This window comes from Bos indicus x Bos taurus, chromosome 6 (assembly GCF_003369695.1).
Source record: "Bos indicus x Bos taurus breed Angus x Brahman F1 hybrid chromosome 6, Bos_hybrid_MaternalHap_v2.0, whole genome shotgun sequence".
NCBI lineage: Eukaryota > Metazoa > Chordata > Mammalia > Artiodactyla > Bovidae > Bos > Bos indicus x Bos taurus.
Genome location: NC_040081.1, coordinates 92,496,489 through 92,510,363, shown reverse-complemented (window position 1 = coordinate 92,510,363; position 13,875 = coordinate 92,496,489). Strand labels below are relative to the sequence as shown.

The 13,875-nt window shown below is 39.4% G+C and overlaps 1 protein-coding gene across 4 annotated transcripts in view; it reads right to left on the bottom strand.

The window, feature by feature from the left end:
• Positions 1-13,875, bottom strand: part of FRAS1 (Fraser extracellular matrix complex subunit 1) — a 535,024-nt gene that overhangs the window by 341,024 nt on the left and 180,125 nt on the right. The window lies entirely within an intron of this gene.

Genomic DNA, 13,875 nt, shown 5'->3' with positions numbered 1-13,875 from the left:
GTAAAAACAATCGATTGGACTGAAATCTCAGGAGGACAAGTTGCTCCCTGACTTGAGGTTTCTCTGTGCTGCTAACTAGCAGAAACCATCAGAGTGTGTCCAGAGGAAAATGACGCTTGGACTAGCACTAACCAGCTTCCTAAGAGCAGCTTTTGCCATTGGGTACTTTGAGCCTCTCACACTTCACTTCCCAGTTCTTTGGTACTAAATCTGCTCACACTCAGCTATTCCACAGCTCACCTTTACCTCTGATGGGATAAAGTGTAGACCCATCACCTGGCCCTTGCCTCTCGCCCTAGCCTCAGCAAATCTGACAGCTCTGAGACTTCTGTCTGTCCACGCTAGATGGTCAAGCCATTGGACAGCCCCAGCCTCCTTTCTCCTGGCCCAACAGCTTATCTTCTTCCTGGTTCCCTCTTCTCCTTGACTCTCCCAAAGAGAGCTTGCAGACCGACACATTTCTTCTGAGGTAAGCCTCAGAGGTAAGCCTCAACCTCAGAGTGAATCATTTCCTAACCCTTAAGCCTACGCACGGCATCCTCCACTCGGGTGTGACTCTTCATGCCTTCTCTGGAACCCCACTGTCTCTTGTACATATTGCTACACTTTTACTGCACTCACAAATTCCTGTTACCCTGCCCAGACCAGCCTGTGAGCACCCCAAGGCAGGCAGTGTCCTGGGCCCGGCACACTGGAGGTCTTTCTAAACCAAACGTTCACAGTGCACAAGTCGCTTAGTGCAGGTTTTGTCCTCCTTTCTATACTTCCTCATCCTTTTGTCCTCGAATAACTGAAGTACTACTCAAATACACTGGAGAGAAGTAAGGGAAACTTCTAAACTCTTGGTAGAGTCACAAACTATTAGCACTAACCTGAACTGTGATGAGCTGGGAAAAGCATGGGTGCTAGTAAAAGATGCTATCACACAAAGGCAGACACCAAATGTGACAGTTAACCTCTGTGTCAACTTGGCTAGACTATGGTACCTAGCTGTTTGGTCAAATACAAGCCTAGATGTTGCTGTGAAGGTATATCATAGATGTGATTAACATGTATCATCAGTTAAGCAAAGGAGATTACCCTCAACAATGTGGATGAACCTCATCCAAACAACTGAAAGCCTTAAGAGAAAAACAAGGTTTCCTGAAGAAGATTTCAGCCTCAAGACTGTATCACAGAAATTCTGCCTGAGTTTCCAGCCTGTTGGCCTGCCCTACAGGCTTCAAACTTGCCAGTCCCCACAATCATATGAGCCAATTCCTTAAAATAACTTCCTCCCTCTACTTTTCCCTCTTTCTTTCTCTCCCTCTCCCCACCCCCATACATATACATATGGTTGGCCATAACATCTTATGGAAAAAACCCAAATGAACCTTTTGGCCAACCTAATATATATGTTTCCTATTTGTTCTGTTTCTTTGAAGGACCATGTCTGAGATACCAACACTGGTACAGACTTATATGGATTATGCATAACACTCTCAAGGAAAAATGAAGTCGTCCTTTCTGTTCAGAAATGTTAAATGTATAAGCTTTTAGGGAATGTGCTTCAAACCCCAAGTGATAGAAGAAATACAAAACCTATCTGAGGTGAGATGACATTCCCAGTGCCTAATTCATGAGAAACTTGAATTAAAGTAAATGCATACTGGAACCTGACTTGGAATAGCTCTGAATTTCTTTCTCTTTATGTTACAGCACATTCTTCTGAAATGACAATTGTGTGCCAACCACAGTCTACTCTTAACCCAAAAAGCAATGACAAATAGGTGAGGGGGGAAAAAAGAAATTCATTCTCAAGCACAATGTAATATATGTTCCCTGTTCCTTAAATCATAAATATATGATTTAAGAAAATAGTATCAGCTTCTGGATACAGATGAAATAAAAATGACAACTTCATGAAGTCAGCAGCTGCTGTTTATTGATCACGTATCCTGTGCTGACAGGAAGTGCTGGTAGGAGAAGGCGCTTGCAGCGCTGGAGCAGGCTGGCCTCGATCATCTTCCTGGCCTCTGCCATCACCAGAGAGGGCTGAGCCCAGTGGAGAGGGAAGTCAGTGTGCATCAGCGCTTTGTGAAACTCTTAGAGGAACAACAACCCTATGAAGCTGGTACTGTAATTATTGCGACTATTCCAACATGAGGAAACAAGTTAGAGATTGAGCAATTTGCTCAAGTTCACAAAGCTGTCTGAGACCTAAGAGCCCAGACTCTGAAATCAGGGTACTGGATTTGAACCAGTCATTAACAGTGAGTCCATTTTATCAAGGTTTCCACGTCCCAGGTTCCTCATCTGTAAAGCAGATAAAGAACTACACTCATAGGGTCCGTGAAAAGATCAGATGAGATGATGTGCTTAAAGAGATCTGAACAGTGCCTGGAACTTATCAAAGGCCCATTATTTATTTTTAATGTAATTTATTGTTATTTCCAAATTCTCCCTACGATGTCATAGGCATTTAGCAAGTATCTTTCTAAACATTTCTTTTTCTTGGAGTGAAAATATTCCCCTAAGGACCCTGTCTTTCCCATCTTCCCACTACAGGCAAAACAGAGTGAAGCTGTTATTTAATTAGCACCCAAGCACTGAAAGGGCTTCCCTTGTGGTTCAGCTGGTAAAGAATCTGCACCTGGGTTTGATCCCTGGGTTGGGAGGATCCCCTGGAGAAGGGAATGGCTACCCACTCCAGTATTCTGGCCTAGAGAATTCCAGGGACTGTATAGTCCAAGGAATTGCAGAGTCGGATACGACTAAGCAACTTTCACTTTCACTGGCAAGACCCAGGAATGTTGCATTAGAAGAAATGAATAAATCCATAGATTGCATTTTCAAGACCACTTAGGTCATTGGAAAAGCGTTTAACCATGAACCCATCTTCCTTTTCACTCAGACCTCAGATGACCACACCAGTTCCAGGTACTCGCTTCAACCCAGGGTGGCTTTAAAACTCCCTCCATTCTACACCAGGAATTAAGTTCTTCCCCACACCTCAACTATTTCCTCAGTGACTCTAGACTCCAAAATAGTCCAGTATACCTTTTAACAGCTTTCAATCACTGGACGCAGCTCACTCAACTCTAAACAGAATGTCCTATAAACATGGAATATTTTTTCATTTTCATTTGTAGAAACATGATTTTTCAATATGTTAATTAAAAACGAAATTTCTGGGCCCAGGGAGCATTCCTGAATTTGTTCACATATCCATATTTCCTCCTGTATGCCACTTCCAGGAAGGAGAGCTAGCTTTATTCCTCTATGTATAGCCCCTCCACTGAGCACAATTACTGAGATTCGGCTGACTTCATTAGTGAACAACCCAAATACTTATCCTGAAGGAAATTTCTTTCCCCATGACTTGAGATATCCCAGTTAGGATGAGAGGTCTTGAGAAAACAATATTTCAATGACATTCACTACAAAACCCCCATAATGTTGAAGCTTATTAGTTCATTGGAACCAAACTACAAGGACTGCCCTGGTGTCTCAGATGGTAAAGAATCTGCCTGCAATGTAGGAGACCTGGGTTCAGTCTCTGGGTTGGGAAGATGCCCTAGCAAAGGGAATAGCAATCCACTCCAGTAATCTTGCCTGGAGAATTCTTTGGACAGAAGAGCCTGGCAGGCTACAGTCTACGGGGTAGCAAAAAGTTGGACATGACTGAGCAACTTTCACTTTCAAATTACAAAAAAAAATTTTCTTCATCTGCTGCTGCTGCTAAGTCGCTTCAGTCGTGTCCGACTCTGTGTGACCCCATAGACGGCAGCCCACCAGGCTCCCCTGTCCCTGGGATTCTCCAGGCAAGAACACTGGAGTGGGTTGCCATTTCCTTCTCCAATGCGTGAAAGTGAAGTCGCTCAGTCGTATCAGACTCTTAGCGACCCCATGGACTGCAGCCTACCAGGCTCCTCCATCCATGGGATTTTCCAGGCAAGAGTACTGGAGTGGGGTGCCATTGCCTTCTCTGAATGAGCCCTTTACCAACACCTAGATTGATGGCCATATATTCTTCAGGTCTAAAACTTTAGGAATCAATTTCTATGGTACCATAAAATTGCTTTATGAAAGAAGGGATACTAGAGTTCCTCGATTGCTAAAACTGGATAAAGCCATAAAGTCCAAAGAAATAACACTGTAAAGTAAATTTTACAGATTTTCCATGTTACCATTGCAATTCTGTCGCTTTATAATCCTCTCTTCCAATCTAACACACTCTGCAAAAGAAATAGTCTTAAAATAGTTTTTCACTAGAATGTAGATTAAAGGATTAGATTACGATAAACCTAAAAAGCAACCTAAATGGTTTTTAATATTTCTAGTAATAAGTGAATAAAGTGTTCTTGCAGATAATACAGTGCCTCCATCCCCAGACATGTTGAAGTAATAGCAAGGTGCTTCAAAAAACAACAAAAACTATTTCACTCGGTTAAGTATTTATTAAATATTTGTTTAATGCCAAAAATAAACAATGACTACATCCCTCATGAGTACTCAAATTGCTGGGGAAACATTATTTATGATATTCTATAATAGTTTATCAACTGTTGACATAATTTTTTTATCTGAATGTTATAATAACCCTATTTTAATTATTGATTTATTTATCCCATTTTAAATCTCCTTGGCTTGTTAGGCCAAAAATGAGAAAGAAGGAATAAAATAACCCCAAAATTATGCTTTCAAGTTACAAAATAATAAGCAGAATATAATGTGTTTTTATAATTAAAATATATTCCTGTGCTTGGTGATTCCTGGGTAGGGATTCTTGGTGATTTTTGTCTCTTTCCATTATCCTTATCCATATTTTTTGTTATTTCAATAGCAAAATATATGTAACTTATGTGATCTTCTAAAGTTAATTTCAAAATATAAGACAGAGAAAAACAAAAATATGGTACCCTTTTCTCTACAAACCACAGGTAGAAAGCAACTGAGTTTTGAAGTTGAACTGGCATGGGGGGAGGGGAGTTAAAAGCACCCAACAAATACCTAAGAGTGAGCCATTTACCTAAACCTTTGTGTTATTCTCAAACATTTCTTCTTGTGCTCAGTAAGATTTTAAAAAACTAACTGTGTGTCTATTTGTCCTTTAATGCCATGAAAGGACTGCAATATTCCACTGGGCCTCGTGTCTGCATTTCTGGAAGTCCATTTTCCTGACAAGTCTGGTTTTCAGGAAAGATAATCCATATATAAGGGTTCTTTGACCCAGCTCCAATTCGGACACAGAAATAATGGTTCCTGTTTGTCAAGGAACCGTAAAGAAACAAATCAATAACTTTCATAAGGTTATTTCAGAGTTCAATTCTTTTCCCAAGCGCCCTTCCTCAGACAGCTTAGATAAACAGTACCTTTTTCATTTGGTCTCATTTTAAAGTTCATGTGAAACTCTTTATCCACCCTCAAATAAAAGGGAGCAGAGGACACTTATTGGTAAGAAAAGGTAAGAGTCCTTGTATTTACATTAAATTCCCCCCTTGCAGGAAGAACAAACACAAGCCAAAGGCAAATAAAACAGAAAATGGTGATCCTCTTCCTGCTGGAGACCCATTTTTAAAATTTGCAGTTGTTAGAAGTAATTAGCTGAAGGTATTTATTTAGGAAGTTAAAATGATGTATTCTAGGGGCATTTGTTTCTGGGTATCTAATGAATGTAAGAATAAAATAAAGAATCATGCTGCTGCTAAAAAAAAAAAAAAAAAATTTGCAGTTGTTGTTTAGTGTCTAAGTCATGTCCAACTCTTTTGTGACCCCCATGGACTGAAGTGTACTAGGCTCCTCTGTTCATGGGATACCCCACGCAAGAATACTGGAGTGGGTTACCATTTCCTTCTCTAGGGGATCTTTCCAGCCCAGGGATTAGACCCGTTATCTCCTGAATTGACAGGTGTGTTCTTTACCATTGAGCCATCAGGGAAGCCTTGCTCCACACAATACCCCCTTATGGAGTTTGTTCTGCACGCCAAGGACTGAAATAGTTTCACATTTTAGCATTCTGGAGTGATTAGCTTGTACCTGATCTCCTCCTGCTGTTGTCTTAAAATGATAAAGTTGAAGGAATCAGTCATAAGAAGATCAACTTAGATACCAAAACAACATCATGAACCACACATGAAAAGACAGCTTCTTTATACAACAGCAAATGTCTTTGTTCAGTTGGCTGACAAGAAACCCTGAAAAGCATGGCAAGTTACCATCATATTCTTGTACATATGTCTTAGAATAGTGAGCTAGCGCTGGTGGACGGGCAGAAATGAAAGGAAAGGAAAGGGAAAGAAGCTAGTACCAAGGGCCAGTACTTCTCCAGATCTCCCACACACTCAGCATCTCAGGGGCCCTCCCGGCATCTTGTGGACAAAGCCTCACTACACTACTTTTTCAATGAAGGAACAAGGTGTGAAAAGGCTGAATGAATTGTCCAGAGCACATCTAGTAATGGGTGGATCTGGGATTCAAATCCATCCTTTTCTCTTCTAGGCTATACTGTTATCATGTAATATTAATAACAATTAATGCTTTATTACATATATATATGTATGCCTTATTTGGGGGCTTCCCAGGTGGCTCCAGTGGTAAAGAACACACCTGCCAATGCAAGCAGACGTAAGAGACATGGGTTCGATCCCTGGGTTGGGAAGATCCCCTGGAGAAAGGCATGGCAACCCACTCCAGTATTCTTACCTGGAGAATCCCGTGGACAGAGGAGCCTGGCAGGCTGCAGTCCTAGAGTCAGAGCTGAACACAACTGAAGTGACTTAGCATGTACCTATACATGCTTTATTTTATGTACATAGTGTGTAGATAGATAGATAGATACTATAGAGCAGTCTTACCATTTCACATCACTCTTCCACTTTCTCACTTTAATAGGCCAGTAAGATAGGATAAACTATGGCAGTGCTGCTAATTTTCAGGGGAAAGGGCTGTGAGGTTAAGTGACACACCTGCCTAATAGACTCCCCCATGACTCCAACAGTACACTCCCACCCCCTCTTCATGTAATTTTCACACATCCTCCAAGTCTCAGCTTAAACATCACCTCTCCAGGGAGACCTTCTCTGCCTCCTTAACTCAGTATTTCCCTGTCTCATGTTCCCAAAGCTCGCCCTGCTTCCATAAAGCCAATCTTATTTCTCCAAGTTCTTTTGGCACAGTAAAGAAAACTAAGAAAGACATCTTCTGGATTTCAGATGCTTTGGCATGTTCACATCTTTCATATGTCTTCCTAAAATATTTTGAGATACATATTATCGTCATCTCCATTTTACAGATAAGGAAACCAAGAGTCCGAGAGTCTAGGTAATATTCCCAAAGCTTGTAACTGACAGTTCAGCCACTCAGTCCTGAGAGACTCTTTGAGACCCCATGGACTGCAGCACACCAGGCTTCCCTGTTCATCACCAACTCCCAGAGCTTACTCAAACTCACGTCCATCGAGTCGCTGAGGCCATCCAACCATCTCATCCTCTGTCTTCCCCTTCTCCTCCTGCCTTCAATCTTGCCCAGCATCAGGGTCTTTTCAAATGAGGCAGTTATTCCCATCGGGTGGCCAAAGTATTGGAGTTTCAGGTTCAGCATCAGTCCTTCCAGTGAATATTCAGGACTGATTTCCTTTAGGATGGACTGGTTGGATCTCCTTGCAGTCCCAGGGACTCTCAAACGTCTCCTCCAATACCACAGTTCAAAAGCATCAATTCATCGGTGCTCAGCTTTCTTTATGGTCCAACTCTCACATCCATACATGACTACTGGGAAAACCATAGCTTTGACTAGATGGACCTTTGTTGGCAAAGTAATGTCTTTGTTTTCTAATATGCCATCTAGGTTGGTCATAACTTTTCTTCCAAGGAGCAAGTGTCTTTTAATTTCATGGCTGCAGTCACCATCTGCAGTGATTTTGGAGCCTCCCAAAATAAAGTCTGTCTCTGTTTCCATAATTTCCCCATCTATTTGCCATGAAGTGATAGGACCGGATGCTATGATCTTCATTTGCTGAATATTGAATTTTTAGCCAAATTTTTCACTCTCCTCCGTCACTTTCATCAAGAGTCTCTTTAGTTCTTCGCTTTCTGCCATAAGGATTACGGTGTCATCTGCATATCTGAAGTTATGGATATTTCTCCCGGCAATCTTGATTCCAGCTTCTGCTTCATTCAGCCCAGCATTTCTCATGATGTACTCTGAATAGAAGTTAAATAAGCAGGGTGACAATATACAGCCTTGACATACTCCTTTCCCTATTTGGAACCAGTCTGTTGTTCCATGTTCAGTTCTAACTGTTGCTTCTTGACTTCCATACAGATTTCTCAGGAGGCAGATCAGGTGGTCTGGTATTTCTACCTATATCTGAATCAATGTCCATTTGACTCTAAAGCTTCCATTTTTCCCACCACACCCACATCTGTACCCACAGCCTTGGTCTATGGACACAAAGTTATACAACAAGTTATCCAGCATGTCAACTCAAGTACCAATGCCAGTGTGGTAAGTGCATGCTCAGGTGCATCTGATTCTTTGTGATTCCATGGAGTCCCCTGACAGGCTTCTCTTTTCATGCGATTTTTCCAGCAAGAATACTGGTGTGGGTTCCTCCAGGTGATCTTCCTGATCCATGGATTGAACCCTCATTTCCTGCATCTCCTACATTGCAGGCAGACCCTTTACCAATGCCACTGGGGAAGCCAATACGGTAGAGTGATAAACTTGGGTTCAAATACCGATTCAATTACTTCCTAGCTTTGGGAACTTAGATAAATCATTTAGCTTTTTTGAGCTTCCATTTCCTAATATATAAACTAAGGATAAGATAGGATCCAATAGGGTGACAGTGAAGATGAAATAAACTAATGTACTTACTTAGCACAGTGACTACTGCATAAAAAGCACTTAATAAATGTCAGCTATGAGTTTGATTACTTGCCACTATCTTAACCAGTTGACCACAGTATTTTCTGTGACAGAGGGAATACTTGTAGCATTTAGAGATTTATTTAGAAAATCCCTTCAGCTTCCAAGATAAGGGAAAGTTTACTTTCCTATAGTTTAAATGTTTACAAAATATTCTTCTATAGAGTGTTGTGTAAATTATACTCCTAGGGTAATATACAAACAAAATACTCTTCAAAATATAGAATAAAATTAAATATCCAGTGAATGTGCTTCACATTCCAAATTCTGAAGCAATGGAAACACAGGCTTAGCTCTTCTATTTTTACCCCCAGCTTTCCATTTGTTCTAACACAATCCTGTTTCAGTAAAAGCCCAACCTAAGAGGACTCCAGTGACAAAATAACCCTCATAAATTCCTGGAGATGTTAACCACAGAAAGTTCTATAGTGAATAAAAAATCTGTCTCATATTTCCACTCAAAGTAATCCAGTTACTAGGGAGAATCTAGGATAGCTTAAGCTTGAAATTGCTTTTTTAATTCTCTCTAGCAATTCAACTCTCAAAGACTTTATTTTCTATTTCTAAAGCAAATGGAGAAAAAAATCAAACATTCAAAATGTTTGCACATGAAATTAAAGTACAGCTATACCATTATCTCTCATATTAAAATTATTTATGTTTTTGTCTTCCACTCCCCACTAGATCATTCTCATTTGTTCTATAATTAGTTGTTTACATCTATCTCCCTCCCCAAAATTGAGGATAGTTTCTTTACATAGAGGTAGCTTTGCATTCTCATAGTGATTGAAAAATAGCAGGCACTTATAATGATTTTGACTGAGTTAATGAATGGATGGATGGGTGGATGGATAGATATTCTCAAATCTAAATAAGTGCTAGCAATTTTGTGATGTAATCGCTGAAAGTCAAATACACAGACAATAGCCCTTCACTCTCCAAGCTGCTCTTGGAGCTGCAGTAGCCCATTTCAATACGTGCTATTTGAGATCCGGCCTTCTAGACCTATGTTTCCATCAAGACTTTTGTTCTAAAAGGGTCCTTCTATTTCTGCCTGGTGCTACTGTATTCCAGCATGCCAAAGCTGCATCATACCACTTGAAGCTATGCAGCAAAACCTTCATCCCTAACTTTTCCTTCTAGCTAGTCTCTTGGCAGTTGGTCTAGTTAAACTGGCCAACCAGTAAATGGTTGGGAGTTGTACTGGCATTCACATTCCACCAGGTAAATCCACATTCCACTATGTCTATTGTCAGGCCAAGCCCAGGCCTTGAGTCAAAGACTTCAACACTGGTGAGCTGGCCTCATGATTTAATGTAGAGCATGCTGCTAAACAGGGACTATGCAACCCCAAGAGGCATTTAAAATTTTGCTTTGAAGAATAAAGGTGGGAGTGTTAGTGACATTTAATAGACAAGGATCATAAATTCCAGATGTCTTGTAATAAGCAAGACATTCCAGCACCTAGGAAACTGTCCCACTTTCACATGACTTTCAAGTGTCCCACAAAACATTCACAGCAATGAAAAATCTGTTTCTAATTATCTGATTATATACATCAACTGTTCCTGTTTTACACATAAATATAAAGACTTTACTGAGTGCTAATAATATACCCTGAATTGTCCAGGAAATTAACTAACATGTAACTCAAATAAAGATTTTACTTTATTTTGTTTAGAATTTAATGAAGATAACAGAAGACAATAAAAACATATATTAGAGATTTTATAAAACCTATGAATATTTCATCAGATAACCAATATCTATAAGCATAGTTAATTTTAAATTGCAAAACAGAAAACAAACATATGAGATTAATTTTGCTTAACTGCAGACTGGATATAACACACACACACACAACAATAACAACAATAACAACAACCAGAAGGATAAGAAACAGAAAACCCCAAACTGAAACATTAAGAACAAAAAGTATGGAAACCATGGAAAAGAGCATGGGAGACACAAGGAACATGACATAAGGTTTAATATATGGGCAACTCAGTCCTGAGAAAGAAATAGCAGAAAATAGGCAGAAACAAACTTTTCAAGAAATAATAGCCAAGAATTTCTCCAAACAGAAGAAAAACATCAAGCCATAGATTCAAGAAGTACTATGTACATCAAGTAGAATACACATAAACACCTAAGAACATCAGGGTAAGACACAAAAAAATCCACAGCAAAGAGAAAAAAAATTTTTCCTCCAACTTGTCCCTCCTTTCTCCATCCTCAGTCTTGATAACCACCTTTCTATTGTCAGTTTCTATGAGTCTGCCTTTAAAAATATATATATATATTCAGCATATAGCTAATACTATGCAGTCTTTTCTCATGTGGCTTATTTCACTTAACACAATGCCCTCCAGATTCATCCATACTGTTGCAAACTTAGAATTTCCTTCCTTTTTAAAGCCAAACAATATTTCATTGTATTTATATATGCTATATTATCTTTATCCATTCATTCATCAAAAGACATTTAGGTTGTTTTCATAGAGAAAAATCTTCAAAGCCACAGAGGAATTAACTTCAAACATTAATACTAAAACTGACAGCTAACTTCTCCATAAAAAAAAAATGGCGAAAGGCAGAAAACAAATATTTAAAGAAAGAAACAAAACAATCATCAACTTAGAACTGTATACCTAACAAAAATATCCTTGAACAATGAAAATGAGATAAAGACATTTTAAATTAATAAAATGTGTGAGAATTTGTCACCTACAAACTCAAACTAAAGAAATGAAAATGTTAAATAAATTCTGCAGGCAAAAAGAAAATGATTCTAGATGGAAACACAGTAATGTAAGAAGGAATTTAGAGTAATCAAGACATCAAATATGCAAGCAATCTAAATAAATAACTGTACAAAACAAAATGTTGACATCTTGTGAGATTTGAAATATATAAGTTTAAAATGCCTAATAAAAATAACAAGATAGTAGAGGAATAAATAAAGCTGAAATGTTTCAATGTTCTAGTATTAGTTGGGAGGAGATAAATAAAATGATTACTACATACTATAATTTCTAGGATGACCATTAAAGAAATAAAGCATGTATAACTAAAAACCTAATGTGAAATTAGATACACACAAAAAGGATTAGATCCAAAAGACAAACAGATAAAAAAAGATTAAAAAAATAGAACAGAAGTGACAAATAGAAAACAAACAGCAATATTAAATATAAACCTTAAATTATGAGCGATTACAGGCTTCCCTGGTGGTTCAGATGGTAAAGAATCTGCCTGGAAAGAACCCAGGGAGACCTGGGTTCAATCCATGGGTTGGGAAGATCACCTGAGAAGGGAATGGCAACCCACTCCAGTATTCTTGCTGGAGAATTCCACTGACAGAGGAGCCTGGTGGGCTACATTCCATGCGGTTGGAAAGAGTTGGATACAACTGAGTGATTAAGCACACAGCATATGAACAATTACATTGACAAAAAATGTTAAAGGATAAAGACTGTCAGACTGGGTGAAAAACAGAGCAGTGTATACAATAATATTGAGAGCCTTTATTATAAAATATCAGCTGAATTTCCCAAAGTAAAACCCCATATGTAGACATGTATCCTTGTTGTTCAGTCTCACTCATGTACAAATCTTTGCAACCCCACGGACTGCAGCATGCCAGGCTTCTGTGTCCTTCACCATCTCCTGGAGTTTGCTCAAACTGAGATCCATTGGGTCAGTGATGCCATCCAACCATCTCATCCTCTGTCATCCCCTTCTCCTCCTGTCCTCAATTTTTCCCGACATCAGAGTCTTTTCCAATGAATCGGCTCTTCACATCAGGTGCCCAGAGTATTGGAGCTTCGCTTCAGTATCAGTACTTCCAAAGAATATTCAAGACTGAGTTCCCTTAAGATTGACTGGTTTGATCTCCTTCCTGTCCAAGGGACTCTCAAGAGGCTTCTCCAGCACCACAGTTCAAAAGTATCAATTCTTCACCATTCAGCCTTTTTTATGATCCAACACTTGCATTCCTATAGGACTACTGGAAAAACCACAGCTCTGACTATACAGACCTTTGTTGGCAAAGTGATGTCTCTGCTTTTTAATACACTGTACAGGTGTCACAGCTTTTTTTCCAAGGAGCAGGAATTTTTTAATTTCATGGCTACAGGCACCAACTGCAGTGATTTTGGAGACCAAGAAAATAAAGTCTGTCACTGCTTCCATCGTTTCCCCACCTACTTGCCATGAAGTGATGGAAATGGATGCCATGATCTTAGTTTTTTGAATGTTGAGTTTTAAGCCAGCTTTTTCACTCTTCTCTTTCACTTTTATTAAAAGTCTCTTTAGTTCCTCTTTGCTTTCTGTCATTAGGGTGGTATCGTCTAGATATCTGAAGTTATTGATATTTTGCCTAGCAATCTTGATTCCAGCCCAGCACATTGCATGATGTACTCTGCATTAAGTTAAATAAGCAGGGTGACAATATACAGCCTTGATGTACTCCTTTCCCTATTTGGAACCAGTCCATTTTTCCATGTCTGGTTCTAACTGTTGCTTCTTGACCTGCATACAGGTTTTGCAGGAGTCAGGTAAGGTGGTATGGTATTCCCATCTCTTGAAGAATTTTCCAGTTTGTTGTGATCCACACAGTCAAAGGTTTAACATAGTGAATAAGGCAGAAGTAGATGTTTTTCTGGAATTCTCTTCCTTTTTCTATGATCCAGCGGATGCTGGCAATTTGATCTCTGGTTCCTCTGACTTTTCTAAATTCAGATTGTACATCTGGAAGTTCTTGATTCACATACTGTTGAAGCCTAGCTTGAAGGATTTTGAGCATTACCTCACTAGCATGTGAAATGAGCACAATGGTACGGTAGTTTGAACATTCTTTGGCATGGCCCTTCTTTGGGATTAGAATGAAAACTGATCTTTTTTAGCCCTGTGGCCACCGCTGAGTTTTCCAAACTTGCTGGCATCATATATATGTATATTTGT